Source organism: Dermacentor andersoni, chromosome 7, assembly GCF_023375885.2.
Source record: "Dermacentor andersoni chromosome 7, qqDerAnde1_hic_scaffold, whole genome shotgun sequence".
Classification (NCBI taxonomy): domain Eukaryota; kingdom Metazoa; phylum Arthropoda; class Arachnida; order Ixodida; family Ixodidae; genus Dermacentor; species Dermacentor andersoni.
In genome coordinates, this window is record NC_092820.1 from 87318101 (window position 1) to 87343946 (window position 25846).

General features: G+C 45.1%; 1 long non-coding RNA gene across 1 annotated transcript; it reads right to left on the reverse strand.

Moving 5' to 3' along the window:
- Positions 1-3924: 3924 nt before the first annotated feature.
- On the reverse strand, positions 3925-25421 carry LOC129385459 (uncharacterized). Its single transcript, XR_008612984.2, has 3 exons — positions 25277-25421; positions 24064-24102; positions 3925-4094 (listed from the first exon to the last, which is right to left on the reverse strand). It is a non-coding gene; the product is annotated as an uncharacterized lncRNA (long non-coding RNA).
- Positions 25422-25846: the final 425 nt, after the last annotated feature.

Sequence of the window (25846 nt, forward strand, 5' to 3'; positions counted from 1 at the left end):
ATTTACATATTTTATTCCCTCCTTCCATCAGAACATATCTTTTAAACTCCTAGTACATCTGAAAAGTCATTGTGACAATTTTGATAGATATATATTTATATTATGATTGTTTATAGGCCCCTATACAGCCAGGTTTCATTGTTATAGCCAACCACGACGCTATTGATCATTATTTGCATCACTGACTCCATTACAACATTGCTTGGCGCTCTTTGGCCATGAATGGCTCTTGCGCCATAAAACCCCACATATCATCATCATCATCATCATCACCATCATCATCATCATCATCAAAATTGCATAAACAGGCCTGGAGTGTGGCCTGATCCCGGTGACAAGAACCGGTAACGCACTCCCTCACCAGAGCAGGATTTGCCGCCCTGGTGCAGTACTTGGCCACAACCTCCTATATGAACACAACTGTGGACGTGCTCAGCAGGGTGCGCTGCAGCGACCATAGGATGGTAAGAACTCGAATTAGCCTATACCTGACGAGGGAACGGAAGAAACTGGTACATAAGAAGCCATAAAAAGAATGAGTTGGCAGTAAGTCTGAAAATAGAGGAATTCCAGATCAAGCTACAGAACAGGTGTTCGGCTTTCACTCAGGCAAAGGACCTTAGTGTTGAAGCAATGAACGATAATCTTGTGGGCATCACTAAGTAGTGTGAAATAGAAGTCGGGGGTAACTCCATTAGACAGGATACCAGTAAGCTATCGCAGGAGGCAAAAGATGTGATCGAGAAACGCCAATGTATGAAAGCCTCTAACCCTACAGCTAGAATAGAACTGGCAGAAGTTTCGAACTTAATCAAGAAGCTTAAGGCAACTGACATAAGGAAGTCTAATATGGATAGAAATGAACATGCTCTCAGGAACGGAGGAAGTCTAAAAGCAGTGAAGAAATAATTAGGAATAGGCAAGAATCAGATGTATGCGTTAAGAGACAAAGATTAGATTAGATTATGGGGTTTTACGTGCCAAAACCACTTTCTGATTATGAGGCACGCCGTAGTAGAGGACTCCGGAAATTTCGACCACCTGGGGTTCTTTAACGTGCACCTAAATCTAAGTACACGGGTGTTTTCGCATTTCGCCCCCACCGAAATGCGGCCGCCGTGGCCGGGATTCGATCCCGCGACCTCGTGCTCAGCAGCCTAACACCATAGCCACTGAGCAACCACGGCGGGTAAGAGACAAAGCCGGCAACATCATTACTAATATGGGTGAGATAGTTCAAGTGGATGAGGAGTTCTATAGAGATTTATACAGTACCAGTGGCATCCACGACGATAATGGAAAAGACAATAGTCTAGAGGAATTCGAAATCCCACAGGTAACGCCGGAAGAAGTAAAGAAAGCCTTGGGAGCTATGCAAAGGGGGAAGGCAGCTGGGGAGGATCAGGTAACAGCAGATTTGTTGAAGGATGGTGGGCAGATTGTTCTAGAGAAACTGGCCACCTTGTATACGCAATGCCTTATGACTTCGAGCGTAACTGAAGCTTGGAAGAACGCTAACATAATCCTAATCCATAAGAAAGGGGACGCCGAAGACTTGAAGAATTAAAGACCGATCAGCTTACTGTCAGTTGCCTACAAAATATTTATAAGGTAATCGCAAATAGAATCAGGAACACCTTAGATTTCTGTCAAGCAAAGGACCAGGCAGGATTCCATAAAGGCTACTCAACAATAGACCATAATGACGCTATCAATCAGGTGATAAAGAAATGTGCGGAATATAACCAATCCTTATATATAGCTTTCACTGATTACGAGAAAGCGTTTGATTCTGTCGAAATTTCAGCAGTCATGGAGGCATTACGGAATCAGGGTGTAGACGAGCCGTATGTAAAAATATTGAAAGATATCTATAGCGGCTCCACAGCCACCGTAGTCCTGCAAAAAGAAAGCAACAAAATTCGAATAAAGAAAGGCGTCAGGCAGGGAGGCACGATCTCTCCAATGCTATTCACAGCGTGTTTACAGGACGTATTCAGATTCCTGGATTGGGAAGAATTGGGGATAAAAGGTAATGGAGAATACCTTTGTAACCTGCGATTCGCTGATGATATTGCCTTGCTTAGTAACACAGGAGACGAATTGCAATGCGTGACTCATTGGCTTGGAGAGGCAAAGCAGGAGACTGGGTCTAAACATTAATCTGCAGAAAACTAAACTAATGTTTAACAGTCTCGGAAGAGAACAGCAATTTACAATAGGTAGCGATGCATTGGGAATACATCTACTTAGGGCAGGTAATGACGGGGGATCCGGATAATGAGACGGAAATATTCAGAAGAATAAGAATGCGCTGGGGTGCGTTTGGCAGGCATTCTCAGATCATGAACAGCAGGTTGCCATTATCCCTCAAGAGAAAAGTGTATAATAGCTGTTTCTTACAAGTACTCACCTACGAGGCAGAAACCTGGGGGCTTACAAAAAGGGTTCTACTTAAATTGAGGACGACGCAACGAGCTTTGGAAAGAAGAATGATGGGTGTAACATTAAGGGATAAGAAAAGAGCAGATTGGGTGAGGGAACAAACGCGACCTAATGACATCTTAGTTGAAATCAAGAAAAATAATGGGCATGGGCAGGAGATGTAATGAGGAGGGAAGATAACCGATGGTCATTAAGGGTTACCGACTGGATTCCAAGGAAAAGGAAGCGTAGCAAGGGGCGGCAGGAAGTTAGGTGGGCGGATGAGATTAAGAAGTTCGCAGGGACGACATGGCCACAATTAGTACAATGCCGGGGTTGTTCGAGAAGTATGGGAGATGCCTTTGCCCTGCAGTGGGCCTAACCAGGCTGATGGTGATGATGAAATTCTTTGTCTTTATGGCTGCTAACACTTCTGTCCGTAGGTAAGCAACTCCAAACCAGGTCTTTTTTGCCTTCCAACGTGTTCTAATGCACAAATGATCCGTAAATGTATATTTTACCCTTTGGCACCTCATGCCTCTCCTAATAAGCATGGCGGCGCATCATCCTTTCCTTGAACCAGCCACCTGGCAACAGACGGCCTTTGCCGTAACTAGTGTGAAAGCAGCTTGGTCTCTGCGTCCGAATTCTGTGACCTGCGGTCTTTGACCGTGTATACTGTGATGAAACTTTTGACAGTTATTGGAGGTGGCAGTCCTTACCAGGCTTACAAATGCGCAGTCAAAGCTTACTCGTTAAAATAATTTGCGGGGTTTTACGTGCCAAATACACCTTCTGATTATGAGGCACGCCGTAGTGGAGGCCTTCTGAAATTTCGACCCCCTGGGGTTCTTTAACGTGCACCTAAATGTAAGTACACTGGTGTTTTCGCATTTCGCCCCCATCGAAATGCGGCCGCCGTCGTCAAAGCTTACTCGTGCCATTCCGGATGACACAAGTGACACTATAGCGATAGCGTGCCACGCGCTTTCTTGTAACGTCCGCGACTACCACCACCAACGCGTCGGTTCCTCTCTTGTTTGTTGTGTTCATCCGTAGAGCTAGTCTGTTTGTTCAGGCCGTTCTTAATATATTTTATTGTGTAACGCGGTAGTTCAAAATGTTTTAGTGGTGCAATATAATTCACCGTGCCTTTAGACAGTGATTCCAAATCTATGCTACCATCTCTCGACATCTTGCACATAATGTTACGTAAACCATGGTTCCCCATCACAATTCTACAAAGTTAGAGAAAATGTAGAGAAGGAGGTCGGAGATTTTCGAGGCACTTCAATAAAATGACTCTGCATTACGGTTAGAGAGCCACTGCGTATCATTCATCAATCATCATCTTGGCTTTGTCAGTATATCGATAGTCAATGAAAAGCTCATCTAACAATAGTGGCCCTTCGCCACAATATATTGCGAACCCGCTAAATAATAACCTCCTTGTAGCCGTGCTTCGGTAGATGGATAGCTAGGGGATACATACTCCATACATACTCAATACTTTTGTTTTTATTGACAAGCGGTCTCGCACGCCCATTTTGTTGTAAATGAGTTGCAGTTTTGACTCCATCCACCTGGCGCACATTGGTCTGTTCGCGGATTCCAGTGAAACAAGTCATTGCTGAATTGTCCAAGTTGTCTGTTGGGATCGCACCCGCAGGCTGCAAAGCAAAAATACCATTAAAATTAATCACGCTCCTTCAAGGTCTGTTATGCGAAAATGAAATTGTTAAGAAAAATATTGTGACGGAACAACACGTGGTTACTCTCGCCGTTACTGCGTATAGCATTCAACTGCGACGTATATCGTCACCACCAATTGCCTCCGACAAAAGCGTTATGTTTGAGGCATGTACCCCAGCATGACTTATATGTCGCCTTTTTTTTATGAAGACAATCGGTCCCCTGTCGCGGCACCAAGCCGCCGTGTGTTCTGAAAAAGTGCACGCCGTGCTGGTTTCGCGCAAACGCTGCGAAACGGCCCATGCGGCAACTGTGGTTCCTCGCTCCAGCTTCTTTTTCGGACCCGCTGCGTCACCTACACTGCGTTTCATCGATAGCGTGCAAGGCATTTAAAGCTACTGAAATGGTCCGCCGCAAATCAAATGCATCACTCAGCTTGCGTCATGAGTGAGAGCCATAGTTCGAATCTGTTTGACAAAGTAATTTGTTTAATTTTTTGTGGCGATAACAATTACATGTACACGCCTGGTACTTTTCGGCTGTTGTCGACGCCTTCGCCATCTGTGTCGCTGGGATGTTCCGTATAAAATGTGAGGGCGATGACATCGTCGCCGTGCGCCGTATGTTGTATTTACGAGTGAAAGCGTGCGAGAATGAGCCGACTATGGCGGCTCAGGCGAGCGTGCGCAAGGTAGGACATTGGGAAGGAAGCGTGGTGCCTTCGGTCGCCGCAAGGCACCGAATGAAAGAAAGGAGGGGGGTGGGGGCGTTCTTCACTGGAAGCTGGTTTGTATGGCGCGGCCGCGTGGGCCCTACTTTGAAAGAGGTCGACGATGGGGACAGACTGCATGGCGAGTGCTCATAGCTTTTTCTGAGCTGTTTTCGCCGCTTAGTTCTGCTGAGGCGAAAGACCGCAAGGAGTTAAATTCGTTGGCAGAGGCTGCAGTGCTTCCTTCAGAGTTTTGACAGAGAGTTTCTGAGGTCGTCGAGTGAGATGTGTTCATGTTCGCTTTTGCGGGTGTGACACCCCCTAGGCTAATTTACTTGGTAAGCGAATATTTAGCGGTTCATACGGCCGATAATGGTACTATTATGACTTCGTGTAGCGGTCTCCTAATTTGCTATCGCAATCAATGCTTCACCTTTCGGGCGCAACTGTGACTTTCTCATTCTTTTTCTTTCATCATAAAAATCATTCAGTATTTATTTTCTTAGTTTGCTGTGCTTGCCTGCCTAACACCCTACTTAAGAACAATATAACTGATCTGTAGGGGTAACTTCCCTTGTATGCATGCAAGTACTTTTTTTTCGTGCCTATGTGAATGAGCGTTATGACCTTTGTGCTGGTGCAGTACCTCCACGATGGAGCCCTAAAGGGGAATGCACTTGTGGTTTTTAGAATAAAAACGATACATTCATGTGGTTATTTTGCTTAATCCAGTCTCTCAATGACGTACTCCATGACGGAGCTATGCGAAAGAATATGAATAACGAAACGTTATAAAAAGAATAAGCACACGTTGTCTATTGTTTTTCCATTTTCCTATACCATGTGTTACCGTCGCTAAAGAAAAAAAAATGTCTGCGCTCCTTGCCCTGAAGTTTTTTCGACAGCGAAGCTGTAAACGATAAGTAGAACGAGTGCCAATTGTGACGTAGGTTGGAATTATTTACCTGGCGACATTCACATGTACTTTGGCTATTTATTAACCTAAGGCATTTCGATGGCCTGTGACTCAGTTTGCCCCACAACATCGCAAACCTACAAACAGTGGACTAGAGAGAAGCGAAATTTGCCGCGCCTTGTGTGCACGCTGCTCTTCAGCAGTACTTACTATATATGACCGTCCCATAGCCCTATAATAAAACAAATCAGTTACTTGGTGGGTTCTTCTTTTACATACGAAAGTGTGCTTACGTCACTTCCTGCATCGTACGCTACAGACTGCTGCTGCCGTCGCCGTAGAATCTTGCGCAAAGTAATCTTTACCGGGAAAGCTTGCGGGGAGCACTGCGTGCTTCGTAATGCATGTAGGCACAGGAGCGCCTTATCATTCATTTTGTGATTCGGATGCTTGTTTTGTGCTTGTTGTTTATGGAAACATAAGCAGTTCTGTATGTTGTATGCGTGATTATAAATACTGTAAGCGCTGTTCGCTTCATTTTGCTGACATTCATCGCTTGCGCAACTCCCGGTGGGTCAAGTTAATATGTCCGACATTACCAGCATCCGTAAAAGTGGGCTACGTGATACACTCTCTACGACCATTCGTTCCAACGCCTCTTCAGTGCCCAAAGTGTCTTAAGATATGCCACGTGACGCTGTGTAAGGAAGTGCAGTGACGTGCCCGCGATGAGGCGGAAAACATGATACTGCCGACTGTAATTCGTCTTCATATGAATACCCCAGCGTTTCCGGCTCTCGCGAAGTCATGTGCAAGGAATTCTCTAAGATGCAGCAAGAAGCTCGTATTCAAAAAATCACAAGACACAAATCTTGCCTTAGAGAGGCTGCTCAATCTGTTAACCAAAGTGAACGATGCTCGAGAAAGTAGCACCTCCAAGCCATTTCAGAAGAACTGCATAGAGGGGTGCAGTCGTCATGATCACCTCTTCCTTTTCTTGCATCGAGTACTGTACCCACACGTACAGTGAACTTAAGGCAGGTGAAAACACACAGCGAATATTCGTCTCCGCTGCCTGGTATTGACTCAGAATGGCCTTTTCTGTCATGCAGACCCACAGTTATGACCTCGGGCGGTTAGTGGTCCTCTGCGCTAAGAAGCCAAAGACAGGGCCACAAGAAACGGCGACACAACAAGAAAACGTGGAGAAGAGTGTAATAAGAAGGAAAGCGTTCAGAAAACGCTGAAGCACCTGGTGTAGTCAAAGTACGTGATTTTCTGCGCTCTCCTGAATCCAGCAGCTAAAAGTGCCCTGCAGGTGTTCGCCCTACTGGAGCCACTTATCGCAGCTCTTTATAGTTTGCGGAGCATGAGCTTGGTGCCTTTCCTGCTGAAATATGCGAAGCCCACGCACCAGCTTCGTCTTAGCGCCTTTAGTTGATGCTTCATTTGAACTAGTGACCACAGATAAGGGGCGTAAGCCGGTGGTGCCCTCGTGGATGTCATTTTTGAATGTTTATACAGATAATGTTTAAAGTGGTTTTATCGTTCTGTCATCGCACTTCTATGTCATCATCATCGCTCATCAAAACTTTAAGTCGCTGTTCGCCCTCCCCCTGTGCCGAGTAGCAGGCGAACGTGCGCTAGTCCAGGCTGACCTCTCAGCCTTCTTTCACATAATTTTTTATCTCTCGCCGCCCGAACGACAATGAGATTGCTCACCGTCACGCGTGAGAACTCCATCGCCGCGATGGCGATGGGGCTTCATTGGATCCGGAGGAGATCGCCCACAGCGACCCATTACTCACCTCCGTTGAGATCGTCTTCCACTATAGAAAGGAACGTAGGCGCTTCCTGCCTCAGCACCCGCAACTATGTAGATCTCAAGCAATCATGCTTAGGATGGTTCAGATGAGGTCCTATCCCTCGCGAGGTTCCTAAGAAGGATCACCACAGAAACTGATCTACAGTGCCCGGATTGTAGGAAGTTGTTCAGCACTCTAGCTGATTTGGTCTGGCAGTGTCCTTCCTCACGTGATACGAGACTCACCAGCGAACAGGACTGAGACGAGGCCATATCAAGTACCGAACTGAACATCCAGTCCACGGCCATCCAGTGGGCCCGTGAAAGAGCGAAGAGGCTTGGCTTCCCGATTCCGAGATGGAAGCAGCCAGCAACGACCTGGGAACCCCAGCGGGTCTCTGCCGGCTAGATCCTATATTAATCGGCTAGGGCGCTGGAGGGAGCGGACATCTGCTCCGTCGGCACTTTGGAATGACAACTTTTCTGGTGGAGTGTGTGTGTTCCGGACGTGATAAACGATCCTGTGGATACCATTATAATGGACTGCTGATAAGCTGCCGTGTATGTTTTCTGGACGTGATAAACGATACGATGAATACCATTATCAAGACTATAGGTGGATCTTGAAGGATTTTATAGTGTATAGTGTGCTAGACCGCGCCGCGCGCCTCACTGATTCTAACTTTAGGAGTACCGCTGGGGCGCCTTGAGCGGCGGCTGAGGCACCCCCCCCCCCCCCCCCCCCCGTCGGCTCGTATGGGTTCTGTGGCGGCACAGTGACGATGGAAGTATGTGTTAATCGTACGGATGTCGATGCGCCTGAATTCAAAAATTCAGACTAGGTTGCGAAGGTATCTAAATGTGTCGCGGATTTTCAGGAGCGCCAACAGCCCGAACGCCATGATCGCGGCCCTCAGCGGCGGAAGCGGGGAAGCAAGCAAGATGCCGCCAGCCAGCTATAATGGCAACAACTATGGCGTCAGTGGAGGATTCTACTATAAAGTGGTGGGAAGAAAGCTCGCGGAGCGGTTAATGGCGTCGCACTTCCCAAGTCTTGCGAACGCGGATCACAATATTATTATCACGCCCAACGGAGGATTGACCGTAACCAAGCTTTCGGCGCCAGTAGTTGGGGGAGCAGTCATGATGGCGGTGGCCATTCCGTGGCTGAAATGTCCGGAGGAGGATAGGGTGGTTCTGAACGACAAGCAGGTGACACACGCAACGGGGACGATGGCAAGATGTTGTTGTGGCTGAAGTTCATAAAGCTGGACGGCAACGCGTGCGATATGTCGACACAAAAGGCGGCGCGGAAGCTGTGGTATGGGAGTGGTGCATAGAATCGATCTTAGGCTCCCTGACAGAGAACTGGAAATGGCTCTCTCATACCGCAAGAATCATCCACTTCTTAGTCTGCGGAGGATCGGCAACTCCAACGCGGTGATCATCACTTTTGCGGGGGCTATGTGCCGAGGTCTATGATCTGTTTCGGGGCGCCAATGTAGTGCTTGGTCTAAAGAAAAATATATGAAGTGTGTTACATGTGTGCTGAGCTGGGACCTCCATCCCACGTGTGCGACAGTCGGCATGCAAAAGACAGAGGATCTGGAGCGACTTTCCGATGACAAAGGACCCCGTGCGTGAGCACAGGTGGCGATAGTGAGGATAACATAGCCGGTAACAAGAGGTGCAAGGCACAATTTCGAACACCTTACATTGTAAAGAAGCGATAGTAGGAAATGAATCTGGAAGAGAAAGCGCGAGAGCAAGAAGAGCGACGTAACGTCGAGGCGGAAAACCAGAGGTGTAGCACTGGTTTTCGGATATCGAATTTCGAAATGGTTTTGGGATTTTTAATTTTGAATTTCAAATTTCGGTTTCCGATTTTCGGATTTCGAAAGACTGGTTTCAAGATCGATCGCTGAGTTAATCCAAGCATCGTCGCAAGTCGACAGGGTGTTCGGAATCCTTCGGAAGCCTGCTATCGCTGCAGCAGCAAGGACCTCCCCGAAGAGAACCCGAGGACAGTGGTGGTGGCGCCGAATGAAGCCAAAGTCCACTGGACTAAAGGTGGGTTGGGTTGCGAAGGTGTCCCAGGATGCAGAAAAAATTATTGCTCTTAAAGGGCAAAACAGGATTTTACAAGAGCAAAATGAGAAATACGCAAACAACTTGATGTGATTAAGAAACAACTAGCCAGTAAACCTGAGCCGGAACCTAAAACACCCCAGCTTACTTATCCTCCACCCTTATAGAAGAGGGCTAAACATAGAAAGCGAGGATAATTACGGAGCAAAAATCGTAGCGCTTGAGGTTGAAACAAAGTAATTCCGTGGTATGCTTCAAACGGCACATGAGCAGATAAAACAAGTAGTCACCGTTATTGAGCAAATAAAGGTTGAATTTGTGCAGTCGGCACGGTAGATGCAATGGCTCTGCCGATGGTGCAATAACTCCAGCGAGAGGACTCTGCACTATTGTAATATGACGGTTTGGCGATTGAACTGTAGGTATTTCTTGTGTAAAAGGGTGGTTTTTCAGTCTTTCTTGACCAATAGCGTTCTACCGGAGGTTGCTGCGGTGCAGGAGTGCGGTAAAATGCAAAATTAGCGGGATACAAATTTTTTCCGCGGTCGGGTAGCAATACACAAGTAACTCGCTCTGTTAAGAGAAACATTTCAACGATGGAGCGCGAGACTGGAAATGCGCAGATCGATCATGTTATGGTCGAAGTCATAAACATAAAGACAGGAATCTTTTCGTATACTGAACGTCTATAGTTTCCTTAAGCAGTGCAAATGTAACTTCGCTTACCTTTTCAAGAAAACAAAGGCTAGAAAACAAAGTCCACTTTTGATAGCGGGCGATCCTAATGCGTACCAGCTGGCATGGGGTTATAAATACATGCAGGTTAAAGGCAGAGGCCTGTGCGACAAAATTCGACAACATGGGCTGATTCTCATAGCGGACCCGATGTGGCTGGCGAGGAAGGGATGTAGCGTATCCGAGGATACGACACAAGATCTAACCTTGGTCGGTAGTAGCATCACTGCCATATTGTACAACACCGGAGAAGACCTAGGTAGTGACCATATGATTTAAGAGATCATAGTTGACAATAGCCCACCCTTGATCAATAAGTGAATAGTTGAGCATACAAATTGAAATGCCTTTAAAATATTCGAATGGGAACGGGACCTCATAAGTGATAATAAAGATTGGAGCAACGGCGTTATTTAATCTATTCAGGACGCTACCTAATCCATTTAATTTGAAGGGGAACACGAAGTTGTTGATAGACATCTTGTGAGCTTATGGAATAAAAAAAAAATATGGAGTAAAATATCAGCCAGGAAAGAGCCGACATGAATCTCTAAAATCAACTTGCTTCGTTCAACAAAGAAACTGAGGAGCAAGCATTAGAACTATCCAAGCGAAATTGGAGGAATGTTTCTGATCAAATGGATAGGAAAATTTGCAGTACCGCAACATGGCAGGTACTCCGACATCAATTATATCCAGAGAAAACAAAGTCTGGGGCGCGACAGCAGCTTCAAAAGCTCTTGCACATATATGTAGGTGCGACGAAGGAACTGTTCATCTTAAAACATTTTGTTCGCAAAGAGACAGGGACGCAGAATATGAGCAACACTAGGACGAACACTTTGTAAGAACTGGTTTTATTTTTGAAGAACAGCCTGCTTAAATACCCACATATATGCGCGATCTAGTCAACAGAGCACGCCTATAGCGCATATGATACTCGCAGATCTGCGCGATCAAGTCAAGAGAGCTCGTCAATAGTACATACAACACTTGTGATAACAATACGTGGACAAAAGTCACCCGGTCAACATAGGAACAGCAAGGTGCATGAAACAACCACTCAGAATAAAATGCGTTAAAGATGTGATGTGATGTGAAGATGTAAAGATGAGATGGGAACTGTTACACGAGGTTAGGGACAATATATCAGCCGTGCTGGAGTTGAGTCTCCCTCGTTACGCGGAGTCAGAAAACCAAGTGCTGGTCAGACCCATCCCGATCGGGGAAGTGAGGGCTGAAATCAAATGCCTCAAAACAAAACTGGTTGCCGGGCGGTATAATATCGCATATAACATCGGGCCATATAATCTTGGAATCTGTACGCAAGAATGCTACGTCAGTGGAGAGATACTGCAATCGTGGAAAACTGTGAAGCTTGTCCTTATTTTGAAGCCACGGAAGAAGCTGAGCTTTCAGCATCTTGGAACCATCTCCATGACATCTTGCTTTGTAAAATTCGTTGCGCAAGTATTCCAGACTAGACTGATTACATTCATGGAAGATCAAAACCTTTACCCTGGTACCATGATAGGCTAGAGATCAATCCTATCGGTATTCGATGTCCTTCTGCCACTGAAGCACTAGGTAATGAGCATAAAACTTGTAGTAGGGTCATTGTGAGACTTGAGGCCTCCAATGCATTTGACAATATCAAACACGCGGCCATACCCAAGAACCTTAGCGCGCTAAACGTACGTGTCAAGACGTATAAATACGTAAGATACTTTCTCTCAAATCAGGCTGCCACAATTAGCCTGGGCGGACGGTCGCTCTAAAACGGTAAATTAAGAAAAAAAGGGATGCCGCAAGAGTCCTTCTTCTTTCTGACCCTGTTTAATGTAGCGATGATTGGGCTTCCAGGACAGCTGGACGAAATCACTTACCTGCGACACACGATATACGTAGACGATTTCTTGTTGTGGGAGAACAGGTGTATTGACGGACCAATTGAAAGCACGCTTCAGGGGACTATAGACATTATAGAAAATATCTCGATCCGATTGCGTTGAAATCAGTGGCCTCTTTTTGTGTTATCTCAAAAGAGGAAGAATACGACAATGAAAGAGGCTAATCTTTTGAGATTCGTCCAGGCTTTCGTCTTACGTCGTTTGCTAAACTTTGCCCCCTATCTCAAACTGCGCCAATCAGAGCAGACCAAAATTGGAATCGTAATAAGGAAAGGGATCAAAACTGTAGTAGGTCCTCTGCCGAAAGACGTCGACGATAAAGCTTCGAAGGCTAGGCTTCCCGAAAAATCTGGATGAGCTCATGGACACCTTCCCAGCATCAAATATTTTTGAGAAGCAAAACTGGAAGAAAAATCAGCAGAGCCGCAGGGGTTCGCAGTCTCGGCGTATTCAAAGTGGACAGATAACGTGCCTAGCCCTACTAGGGATAGGATCCAAATTCCCCCGCTGCTCAAGAACATGCACCTGGTATTTCATGGAGTCAGACGCAAAGATACAGCTGTTGCCCTGTAAGGCTACACGCACAGCGGCAGCGATCATTGGAGCACCGTTAAAAACACAAGGACAACTGAGGCAGACATTGCTCTAGCAGTAAGAAGAAGAAACGGTACAAGGCTGATTGTTAGTGGCTATAAGGCAGCCATAAAAAGTATGATATGAGCATCATAGAATCTCTACTGCAGCCATCAAAATTGTGATAGAAGTACAAATAACCGCAAAGCAAAACTTGCGATTATGGCGCCCTGCCCACCAGGGCCTGTAGGGGAACACGAAAGAGCACGCAACCACCCTTCCAGTCAGCATGTTGCAGGATAAATTTTGCATTATCCTTTTAGACCTGGAAATGATTTCACAGCCTTTTTGTCATTTGGCTGTAGTGCCTCCACAATTGCTTGGATTTTGTTATCCATCAGCGAAAGGCCATTTGTAGAAATTTTAAGTCAGTTCTGGGACACTGAATACACCACTTCGGATTGAACTACATGCCTGCATTACTTATTATCGAGAGGAAAGTTTGCAAATTTCTATGGTGGTCACATTCAGTGCGACTGCAAAAAAGAACATCATCAAGGTAGCAAAAGGTAGCTGGACAGTTCTTTAATATTGGTGACACGATCTGCTCCAAAGCGGAAGGCGCAGGTGTCAATCCGAAATACAAACGCTTGAAGCGAAAAGACCGTCATGTGTGCTGACAGTAGAAATCTCACGGCTTTTCTCAGACAATAAGGCCTGGTAATGTGTGGACTATGTCCAACTTACTGAAGACAGTAGCATCAGCCAGTCTATGCAGCAGTTCATCAGTCCCCGATATCGGAGAAACTTTGACCGCGATGGCCTTCAGTTCCCGGAGATCGACGCAAAGTCGAACGGAAATGTCCTTCTTCCGAACCCAGACGAGCGGAAAATCCAGTTCAGTGCAGATTTTCTGACGGAGAGCCAGAGCTAGAGGACGTAGTTTCGCTGAGACTGGTTTCCCTGGACCTCGTAGAAGAATGCTATGAGTGAAGCCCTTCACAAATCCCAGTTGGGTTGAGAACAGACGAGATCATTCCGTTGGAGCATTGTGGGGTAGATACGTTGACTGCACGCTAAGGCGAGCTGGAATTACTGACAATTGCTGACGTATGAGCGAAAAACCTTTGAATGTCGATGCCCAGTGCTTGAATGTCGTCAAGGTCGCAAATCCTGGTTCCTGAGGGGTATTCTCATTCCTGCAGCCTTATAGCGGTAGCTGACGACCAAGAAGAATTGTGCTGAATGTATTATTTCTTGTTGAGAGTAATTCTTCAGGCGGATGCTCGAAAGAGACAATGGGAAACCCTTGAATGTTCTTTGTGCATAGCGCACATCATCAAGGATACTGTACCTCCGGTATGATCGAGTAATTAGAGCGAAGTGTTCGGAAAAGGGACTTCGGTATTAATTTTTTGCGGACGGGAATTAGGTGCTTCAATTGTTCACACGGAAGAAACTTTACTTACTGTTTCTGCTTCAGCTCAAGAGGAAATGAGCAGAGCTAGTGCCAAGGATTACTCTATGCGTTTGGTTTCATGAACTGCAAACTATAGCGTAATGTCCCACTTTTTCGCACGCGTGCCAGGTAACGCAGTTAGACGGTTAGACTGGATCAGATGCTAATTGGTGAATTGATTTACACCGGTAGCAATGGACAGTAGAGTCTTGACTGGCTTTGCGAAATTCTTGCAGGACACCTTGTTTGCAGGCTTCTCAAGATCGTGGTTTCTAGCCATGTTGTTGGCCGCAATTTGATCCCGTCTAGTTTAGGATGAAGGTTGCCGGAAACTGCAATCTTGAGCACCCGGGCGATGAAGGGGATGGTAAGCGACGTCATCTTGACGCGATGTCGAGGCGCGATATACGGGCGAACTCTTTAAGTTCTTTGTAAACTTTTTCGACAATCCTTTCGATTTCTACGGCCTTCTTTAGCGTTAATAAATGTCCTTCAGTACAACAGCTTTTCATGGATACTTGTAGCCGCGACACCTTGCAGTAGTTGGCCTCGGGGGGCTCGTCATGCGAAGCGCCGAACACACAAGCAGGGACCAACCTTTGTAGCGCAGTGACAAAGTCCTCGGAGGACTCTCCTGACAGCTCTCTTCGGTCGCGGAAGATTAGTCGATGTACTAGAGAGCTGGCACTTTCTTTGTAATGGTTGTCGAAAATACGCAGGATGTCTTCATAGGTTGAAGTCACTCGTAATTCGTAATACAAACACGCAAATTCATAATACAAGCACTCTCCTTCGAAGCCTATGTTGCTAACTGGCAAGGCCTTCTTCCTTTCATCCGGTAGTGCCTCGCCTCCGGTCGCCTGAAGAAACGTGCAAGAAGAGCGTTTCCACATTTCCCCAGGTAGAGTAGGAGGCGTAGAAGGAATGGCGGCGGCGCAGGAGCGAACGCCGTGCTGAGAAGGCTGAACAAAGGAAGCGAACTCGACGTCGACGGAGCAGAAGTGGTGAGCGGGTCAAGTTTTCTCCAAGCGGGCAGTAGAGAAGTAGTAGCAGAGCAAATCAGTACGAAAGGTTTTGCCTCGTCATCAGTTGTATCGCAGCTGGATTGATGACCTACGGCCGCTGAATAGGGACGTGCGACTTCTTTGTGGTCCAAACATAGACTGAGTTTTATTTCAGGTAGGGGGAAGACAAACGGCCCAGCACACAATGTTGGGTTCGGCATGGTGCTAGCGGTCAACTCGTTTTGAAACCGCAACACAAGATGCAACAAACATGTATATATGAAGTAAGTTGATGTCAACTTCACGTGTTGAGGCTTTTTCGTGCTGAGTGAAAAAGTAGAGGTGCTCAAATACTCAATACAGAAAATTTGGTTGAACTCATCAAGAATTCTTCGCAATAAAATTTAACACCTATTTAGGCAATACATCAGTTGGCTGAAATGGCATGCACTACATTTTCTAACGGGATTATAATCGGCAATGTCGAATGGAAGAGATAAAAGGCATTGTAGCAGCTGAACTTCTTACCGTATTCAAAATAAAGTCAGACTCTTTGTGGTAAGGCAGCATAAACGCCAGAGCAACAGTGACGAAAGGTGTTAAACAAGAATTCTAAAATTGATGCAGCTATGCCTGACTATGGCAACATTCCTGGCATTTTAAATGTTGCGTATTTACACTTAGGCGTATACCAATGCCATATGCGTTATCTTGTAATGGGAACTTTTTGGAGCTATCAAAAACATTCTTTCTGTCAACTCGTGCATTTCCACTAGTTCTACAACGGCATCGTTGTTATGCGTTATTGGTCAAGATGCCAAGAGCCTTGCGACAACTTTATCCTAGAATACATATGGCTTTTCTTTTGTTCTTAAAGAAAACAGATTCATGTACAGTGCTCACAGAATGAAACGCGACAGCGAGTATTTGGTAGAACCCAGCATATGTGCAGAGAACTCGAGAGTACCATGTCATGTCGCTATGAATCTGGTCACCAAAGGTGACTCGGACTCCGGTCTAAGTGTACGCACCTAAGTTACGTCGATGTGACACGAACTGCAGCCGGTGGACACGAAAGTATGGGCATTAGTTAGCCCTAAATTGACGCATTTCATTCCGTGAGCACTGTACATCACTGTGTGCTAAGAGAGGTGCTCATTGTGCATTGTTTGTGTGTAGATCTATGTGTGCACAATTAGGGTCAGCATGCTATCCTATGGTGTGGGCTGCCACTAGAGCATTGCATTGGGCACACTTGGCAGTGGTGTCCTAAAGAACTGTCTGCATACAGCACTAACACCATGTGATGGCCTGAGGCCCTTATTAGCTTGGAGCTTAAAGGGGTCCTGAAACAACCCTTGAGCTTGGTGAAAAAACTTAGCCCACATATAGCATATGCTGCTGTGAACATCTCAGCCAAGTTTTGCAGTCATGTACGGCACATGGAGCTTTTAAGCGAAGTGCGAAGTCGCTTTTCTCTCAAACACTCTCTTTTTAACAGAAGCCTGCTCTGCACTCTTTTCTGGACACTTCATTTCATAATATAGCAAATTCCCATACGCAGCTGATATTGGCCAATAGCTGACATCAATCAAGAAGTGTGTTTGCATCAGTGCACTTCTTCCTACTGTTACGGTGTATATTTATCGACATAGTTTAATTAACAGGCTGAGGTAAGGAAAATATGGCTTTTCAATTTCAGTAATAGGTGCATACTTGCGGAAGAAGCTATCATTTGTTCACACTCGGCCGCAGCCGCCGCCCACGTAGGAACTAAATTTTGGCCACCCTACTTATCGGTGTCATGGCCATTGGGTCTCGCTAATTTCGACTAGTTTTGAACTCTGAACAAGCCTCTAACCATGTGAAACTCGGGTCAGACTACATGTACGCTTGCCAGCGTGCACTCACTCCTGGCTGCTCCTGGTTAGATGCCTTGGCAGACTTTGCTTCGTATTGAGCTATCGATAGCACTTCAAAATAAGCAAATTGCATGTGGCTACTATCCGTCAGTCAAGCTGCCACAGGACAAGGCCAGTCTGCACCACGTAGCACGGCCAGACTGGAGCATATGAGCGCGAGCAAGCACTCAAGCCCTGTCATGCACAAAGCAAACGCTGCGCATGCGTACTACAGTTGCATGTAGCTGCAGTCTGCTACATAGCGTAGGTACTGCGGCAAGCTGCACGGGATGCCATGACGAGTACACTACTAACCGCACTGCTACTCTCTAAGGACAACTGCATTTGGCTTACGTTTAATGCATCGTAGGCACCATAATCGAAAGCAGTGCCATCTACGTGTAGATCCAAAATCAAATTTGAACTCCATGCCACAGTAACTTTCAGTAGGCGGAGCCTTGCAGGCACGCTCCGCCGTAGCCTTTGCAGCGCAAGGCATTGAAGAAGGTGTGAAAACGCCTCGAAGGGAGTGGGATTGCCAACAGCTCCGCTTCTGCTGAACACATGGAAGTACTTTTTGCAGTAAAGTATTTCTGAAATAGCCTACCATAACTTCAAAGGCATTTTATCACTTCGAGAAAAAGTGGTTCAGAGCCCCTGTGCATACCATTTGGTCCATATGATAGAGGGCATTATCACAGAAGTCTCTGGAGTGCATACCACTCATACTGACTCATACCATGTGATAAGGCACAAAGAGAATTATGACTTTGGTGCTGAAAAACTGTATGTGGATACCAGTCATGCCACATGATAAAGGAACAAAGGGAATTATCACTTTGATTTGGAATCTATGTGATCACCCATTCCAAGTGTTATACATCTGTTATGTATCGAGAACTAGTAATGCTTGATGTGGCCCTCGACATATCCTGGTGATTGTTCCAAGCTTGACACTGAAAAGGACAGTTTAATGCCAGAAAAAAAAAAAGGAACGAAATGACTGTCTAAACTTCCTCTAATTTGACTCTAATTCGACTCCGCTTAATTCGAACACAGCCGAAGGTCCGGCCTTCGGCGGGTAACTTGAATTTTACCAGTCAGCATGCACATGCATGGCCCCCCTATAGTAACCCCAACAATGACCCATTTAGTGGCAGCATCTGTCTCGGCAGAGGTTAGGGGACAATTGCTGCATTGAACACACGGCCATCTCCCATCGAAAACGTCAATTATGGCCTGCCCTAGGAAAATATTCAAGCAATAAGGGTAGCCCACAAAGTCTGGTTAAGCTAGTCACTCGATTCTAATGTGCTCCTTTTCTTTTTGAAGAAAATTGGGCCGAGTCAAATGCAAAAACCAAAACCTCCTTTGGGGTGTATAGCATGCTTTAGCGTTTAATACGACTGTACCGCGGTGAAGCTTACTTTTGAAAAAAAATGTGCGGTGAAGCTGACTTTAGAGTACTGTCCGCCATGGTGCAGCACCCTTACTCATTTTTTCACTAAAGAATCGAGTGTGCATTAAGTTTCAACTTTGTTTAGGATTTTTAATATCATTTGTAGGTTAGTTTTCTACTTTGGACGCATAGAAAACAGGCACATATTGGGAGGCCCCCCCCCCCCCAATATGTGCCTGTTTGTGGGGTGCATGTTACAATCGGATAAATATGACCAAATCAATTGTCAAATGTGTGTGCTTTGCCATTTTTTTCTGCATCTTGTTTAAATTGACCTGCCGGATAATTCAACCAATTCCGATGGTCCCATCAGGGTCTGATTAACGTAAGTTGACTGTATATTTAATATTCTAGCTCTTTCTAAATCATTCCTTCCAATGTGTAGAAACGGTTGGCGATGCATTGAATACATCCCGCAGGCCTTGACTGCCTCCCGTGCAGCAGCTTTGGCAGAGGTTGACAGCTGCAGTCCCCAGTTTCCAGTTAGCTCATCTCTGTGCCATCATTAGTCTGGCATGAGGACCTCTAGATTGAACTCGGCTCTTCAACTTGAGATCTGTTGTGTGTGCTTGTTGCCATCATTAGTAGCTCTTCCATCCAACAGAACAGAACACCTGTCAACACTGTTCTTTCCTTTATCATGCTTTGTCTTTAATTCACTCCGCCCTCTTACCCCAGCAAGAGCTTGAATTCCGACATGTCTTTCATACTTCATGACTGTGCTACATTCACCTTGCCAGTTTTTATACCATAGATGCTGTGTTTGACAACTATAGTTTGGATTTAGGGCTGAGTGAGTTAAGACTGCTATTATAATGGGTGGTCCTCACAACTCTGCATAAAGAGTCTGGAAGATTGCCAAGGCTTTAGCTGGACGTATTTGGATGTCGGCAAAGTATGCCTTCCAACTACTCGGAATCGAAACCGACTATCGCGGACAACATGAGTCTCTTTCCACGTAAGTGTGAGGCTCGGAGGAGGAGCTGTGGCGCTTGAAAGTAGCCTGGGGCCTGACGAACCAACCGACTGAGCTATCTTTCCGGGCAACATCGAAGGGTCACGAGTTCAAATCACCTGTTATGTTCCCTTTTTTTTTTTTTTCCGCCCCTTTTTCTTTCTTTTTTTTTTCTTTCTTTTAATGTCTTTTCCTTTATTTTATCACTGTACGGGAACCCTCCTAAAAAAGAAAAAGAAAAGAAAAATATATATCTTCAAATATGTATGGCCTCACACTCACATGTGCAGGTCATAAATACCAGGTTCTCTAGCCGAGTGCCATCCATGCGGTATAACCGAGCTCAGATTGGTCCACCTTGACTGACCAAGTAGGGCACCACTGTAGGTTAAATGAGGCGTACAACTCCTGCGGGACCCGCCGTGGTTGCTCAGTGGTTATGGTGTTAGACTGCTGAGCACGAGGTCGCGGGATCGGACCCCGACCACGGCGGCCGCATTTCGATGGGGGCGAAATGCGAAAACACCCGTGTACTTAGAATTAAGTGCACGTTAAAGAACCCCAGGTGGTCGAAATTTTCGGAGTCCTCCACTACGGCGTGCATAATCAGAAAGTGGTTTTGTCACGTAAAACCCCATAAATTAATTTTTAATTTAACTCCTACGGGGACGGTAGAGTATCCGTCTCCAGTGCAAGAGGACCGTGATTCAAATCCCGGTGCCGCGCTATTCTCCACCGGAAAATACAAAAAAAAAACCGTGTGTTGAGAAAATTGCACAAACAGGCCTGGAGTGCGGCCTGATCCCGGTGACCAGAACCGGTAACGCACTCTCTCACCAGAGCAGGATTGGCCACCCTGGTGCAGTACTTGGCCACAACCTCCTATATGAATACAACAATCGAACCCCGGCCCTCAGTCCCCAGCAGCCGCGAAGCAACTGACCACGGCGGCGGTCAGATCTGTGACGCTGCAGAGGGTGCTAAGAATACCTGGCTCCGGACAGGCCGCCATTGGAATCTGAACCTGGCAACGTTTAACGTTAGAACGCTATCTAGTGAGGCGAGTCTAGCAGTGTTATTGGAGGAATTAGAGGGTAGTAAATGGGATATAATAGGGCTCAGTGAGGTTAGGAGGACAAAAGAAGCATATACAGTGCTAAAAAGCGGGCATGTACTGTGTTACCGGGGCTTAGCGGAGAGACGAGAACTAGGAGTCGGATTCCTGATTAATAAGGAAATAGCTGGTAACATACAGGAATTCTATAGCATTAACGAGAGGGTGGCATGTCTTGTTGTGAAACTTAATAAGAGGTACAAAATGAAGGTTGTACAGGTCTACGCTCCTACATCTAGTCATGATGACCAGGAAGTCGAAAGCTTTTATGAAGACGTAGAATCGGCGATGGGTAAAGTCAAAACAAAATACACTATACTGATGGGCGACTTCAATGCCAGGGTAGGCAAGAAGCAGGCTGGAGACAAGTCAGTGGGGGAATATGGCATAGGCTCTAGGAATAGCAGAGGAGAATTATTAGTAGAGTTTGCAGAACAGAATAATATGCGTATAATGAATACCTTTTTCCGCAAGCGGGTTAGCCGAAAGTGGACGTGGAGGAGCCCGAATGGTGAGACTAGAAATGAAATCGACTTCATACTCTGCGCGAACCCTGGCATCATTCAAGATGTAGACGTGCTCGGCAAGGTACGCTGCAGTGACCACAGGATGGTAAGAACTCGAATTAGCCTAGACTTGAGGAGGGAACGAAAGAAACTGGTACACAAGAAGCCAATCAATGAGTTAGCGGTAAGAGGGAAACTAGAGGAATTCCGGATCAAACTACAGAACAGGTATTCGGCTTTAACTCAGGAAGAGGACCTTAGTGTTGAAGCAATGAACGACAATCTCATGGGCATCATCAAGGAGTGCGCAATAGAAGTCGGTGGTAACGCCGTTAGACAGGAAACCAGTAAGCTATCGCAGGAGACGAAAGATCTGATCAAGAAACGCCAATGTATGAAAGCCTCTAATCCTACAGCTAGAATAGAACTGGCAGAACTTTCTAAGTTAATCAACAAGCGTAAGACAGCGGACATCAGGAACTATAATATGGATAGAATTGAACAGGCTCTCAGGAAAGGAGGAAGCCTAAAAACAGTGAAGAAGAAACTAGGAATAGGCAAGAATCAGATGTGTGCGTTAAGAGACAAAGCCGGCAATATCGTTACTAATATGGACGAGATAGTTCAAGTGGCTGAGGAGTTCTATAGAGATTTATACAGTACCAGTGGCACCCACGACGATAGTGGAAGAGAGAATAGCCTAGAGGAATTCGAAATCCCACAGGTAACGCCAGAAGAAGTAAAGAAAGCCTTAGGAGCTATGCAAAGGGGGAAGGCAGCTGGGGAGGATCAGGTAACAGCAGATTTGTTGAAGGATGGTGGTCAGATTGTTCTAGAGAAACTGGCCGCCCTGTATACGCAATGCCTCATAACCTCGAGCGTACCGGAATCTTGGAAGAACGCTAACATAATCCTAATCCATAAGAAAGGGGACGCCAAAGACTTGAAAAATTATAGACCGATCAGCTTACTGTCCGTTGCCTACAAAGTATTTACTAAGGTAATCGCAAATAGAATCAGGAACACCTTAGACTTCTGTCAACCAAAGGACCAGGCAGGATTCCGTAAAGGCTACTCAACAATAGACCATATTCACACTATCAATCAAGTGATAGAGAAATGTGCAGAATATAACCAACCCTTATATATAGCTTTCATTGATTACGAGAAAGCGTTTGATTCAGTCGAAACCTCAGCAGTCATGGAGGCATTACGGAATCAGGGTGTAGATGAGCCATATGTAAAAATACTGGAAGATATCTATAGCGGCTCCACAGCCACCGTAGTCCTCCACAAAGAAAGCAACAAAATCCCTATAAAGAAAGGCGTCAGACAGGGAGATACGATATCTCCAATGCTATTCACAGCATGTTTACAGGAGGTATTCAGAGGCCTGGAGTGGGAAGAATTGGGGATAAAAGTTGATGGAGAATACCTTAGCAACTTGCGATTCGCTGATGATATTGCCTTGCTTAGTAACTCAGGAGACCAATTGCAATGCATGCTCACTGACCTGGAGAGGCAAAGCAGAAGGGTGGGTCTGAAAATTAATCTGCAGAAAACTAAAGTACTGTTTAACAGTCTCGGAAGAGAACAGCAGTTTACGATAGGTAGCGAAACACTGGAAGTGGTAAGGGAATACATCTACTTAGGGCAGGTAGTGACCACGGATCCGGATCATGAGACTGAAATAACCAGAAGAATAAGAATGGGTTGGGGTGCGTTTGGCAGGCATTCTCAAATCATGAACAGTAGGTTGCCACTATCCCTCAAAAGGAAAGTGTACAACAGCTGTGTGTTACCAGTACTCACATATGGGGCAGAAACCTGGAGGCTTACGAAAAGGGTTCTGCTGAAATTGAGAACGACGCAACGAGCTATGGAAAGAAGAATGATGGGTGTAACGTTAAGGGATAAGAAAAGAGCAGATTGGGTGAGGCAACAAACGCGGGTAAACGACATCTTAGTTGAAATCAAGAAAAAGAAATGGGCATGGGCCGGACATGTAATGAGGAGGGAAGATAACCGATGGTCACTAAGAGCTACGGACTGGATTCCAAGAGAAGGGAAGCGTAGCAGGGGGCGGCAGAAAGTTAGGTGGGCAGATGACATTAAGACGTTTGCAGGGACAACTTGGCCACAATTAGTACATGACCGGGGCAATTGGAGAAGTATGGGAGAGGCCTTTGCCCTGCAGTGGGCGTAACTAGGCTGATGATGATGATGATGTATCTATAATGTGTGATGAAGCCCAACGTTTACGTTATCTCAATTATTATCGCCAATAGTAAATTATTAGCAAAATACACAATACCAACAATTGCAATTAAAACAGCGAACGTCATATTACTGTAAGAAGCTTTATTAATTGTACAGTATCAAGCTACTGAAAATAAGAAGCCCATTGATTTTAAGGCCATAATTTGAATCGATATACTTTTAAACTGGAACTAGACACACAGGTTCCAGCAAAGGAACAAGAGTACTGGCTGATTTCACTGTTCTCGCATCTAGTCCCACAAGGGCAATGATTAAAGGTTCAATAGTGTATATTTGGAAAGTCTGTACATTTTGTCGGATATCAAGAAAATTTTGTATGAGCCGCTGCTAATAATATGGCTCCGTAAAAATCTCATAAGCGTAGGCATTTTCGGTGGTTAGTTCATAAATTTAGCGGAAGAGGCGGAGAAATACAGAATGAGAGAAATGGCCAGACAACAGTTTTTAGCACATGAAAAATGTCAACTTCTTTCACATCTCCTTGGAGCTGAAGAAACAAAGAAAAGGGCGTACACGAAAACAGTAATGACTTACATAAAGGATATGCGCATCTTTCGGTCCGACGGTCACATGCTGGAAGAGTAGGAGTCCATTTCATAAACAAGAATCCTGTACACCCCTACTATTGCATTTAATGATACATGTAGGTTATTCTGCGTCGTAATAATTTAGCTGCATAACTGTGATATTCGTAGAAGGAGCACGGTTTATACAGGTACTTTTCGCTCAGAATTTCATCTATTGGAACACCGTATACAGCGATATTTCACAATATGAAGTTATGATAAGTACGGTATGATGTATGTCTCCTCTGTAAGTACAGATAAAACTTGCAGGGTAATCCTACGCGTACTTCAAGTAAATCTAGTCGAATCTCGTTCTGTCCTAATCATATATTCATGCCTAAAAGAAAACAGTGGCTCGAAATGATGGGGGCGATAAACAATGTGTGGTGACCTATGTCATCAAAATAATAATGTTCTAAAGATAATCTGTCGCATTTTTCTATCTAGAGGTATATCGATATAGGTATATTGCTTACTTGTACTAATTGTACGTCTTCTCAGTTTGGGTTCCTCGGCGGGTCGTATTCCGGCATTTAATACATTTGAATTTAAATAAACGCACCTGAATGCCATTGCAAGAAAATTACTGCTCTAGTTTTATGCATAAAAAGCTTCTTGGTATTCATAAGAAAATAAAGGGTCACTTGTCATTTGACTCTAAGAAACAGCCCTTTATAAAATCCTAATTGGCACCTCATAATAATAAAACTAAATTTCAGAACCCTTCAATAATTGTAAATATGCGATTCACCCAAATTTACTTTTACGAAGGTCCACAAAGTGTTGCAAATCAAGTAGCGAGCAACGCAAAACGCAGCTTAGAAGTGCGTCATTTTTAGCCATTTCTTATATTAGGGATGCTACTGCTCTTTTCCTAAATTTCAATGAGAGTTTGTATTAGGACCATCATCAATAATTACTCAATGTAAAAATGGTGAATTGTTCGCTTTCTTTAGATAGCGAAAGTCATAGATTGCAGCTTGTTAAAGGTCCATATCTTGTAGTACGTTTCTCCACCAGGAAACAAAGCGTATTGCATCAACCCCCGATTCTCATGCAACTTATCAAAGAAAAGAAATGATAGTAGTAAATTATTATCTAGAAAGCCATCAGTGCATATAACTACTTAAGAATTTTCTGTCGGCAGAAGAGCGTAACAAATTAAGGAAATATATTTATACCTCTTCCACCGTTTCTAGGCTCCACATCTGCAGCTGCATATGTTCCTTGGAGAAAAAATAACATTATCGGCACCATCATCATCGTGAACATATTCGCAGATGTCTGCACTTCTGTCGATGTGTCTCTCCAAGTTGGACTCAAAGAAGAAACATGGCGCTTTTATATCCTCAATGATTATGCCATTTCTATTTCAAAATTTGATCGACCAATCAGAGGCTCTTTCCTGCTTCTTAAAGGATGCGTCAGCAAAAAACAAGCTTAAATGTTACGGTTCAGCCGTGACAGCTTGCCAGTCGTTTCAAATCGCATTCGGTTCTGTTGATTTATGGATATTTCATCAGTCTATGTATGCGCTCTTAGAAACATTAGTGATATTATTTTTTTGCTCCTGCTAAGCATCGGGCACGGGCTCATCAGCGATCTTTAGCTAACAAAGCTTCATTTTATTTTCCTATGCATGGCAGGCGCTGTCCCTGTAAGATAGTTCCTTCCATTATCTGAATTCCTCGCATAAGTAGCAGTGCTTTGACCAGAGAAATTATGGAGGTATTTCGTTTTAGAATGAAAGA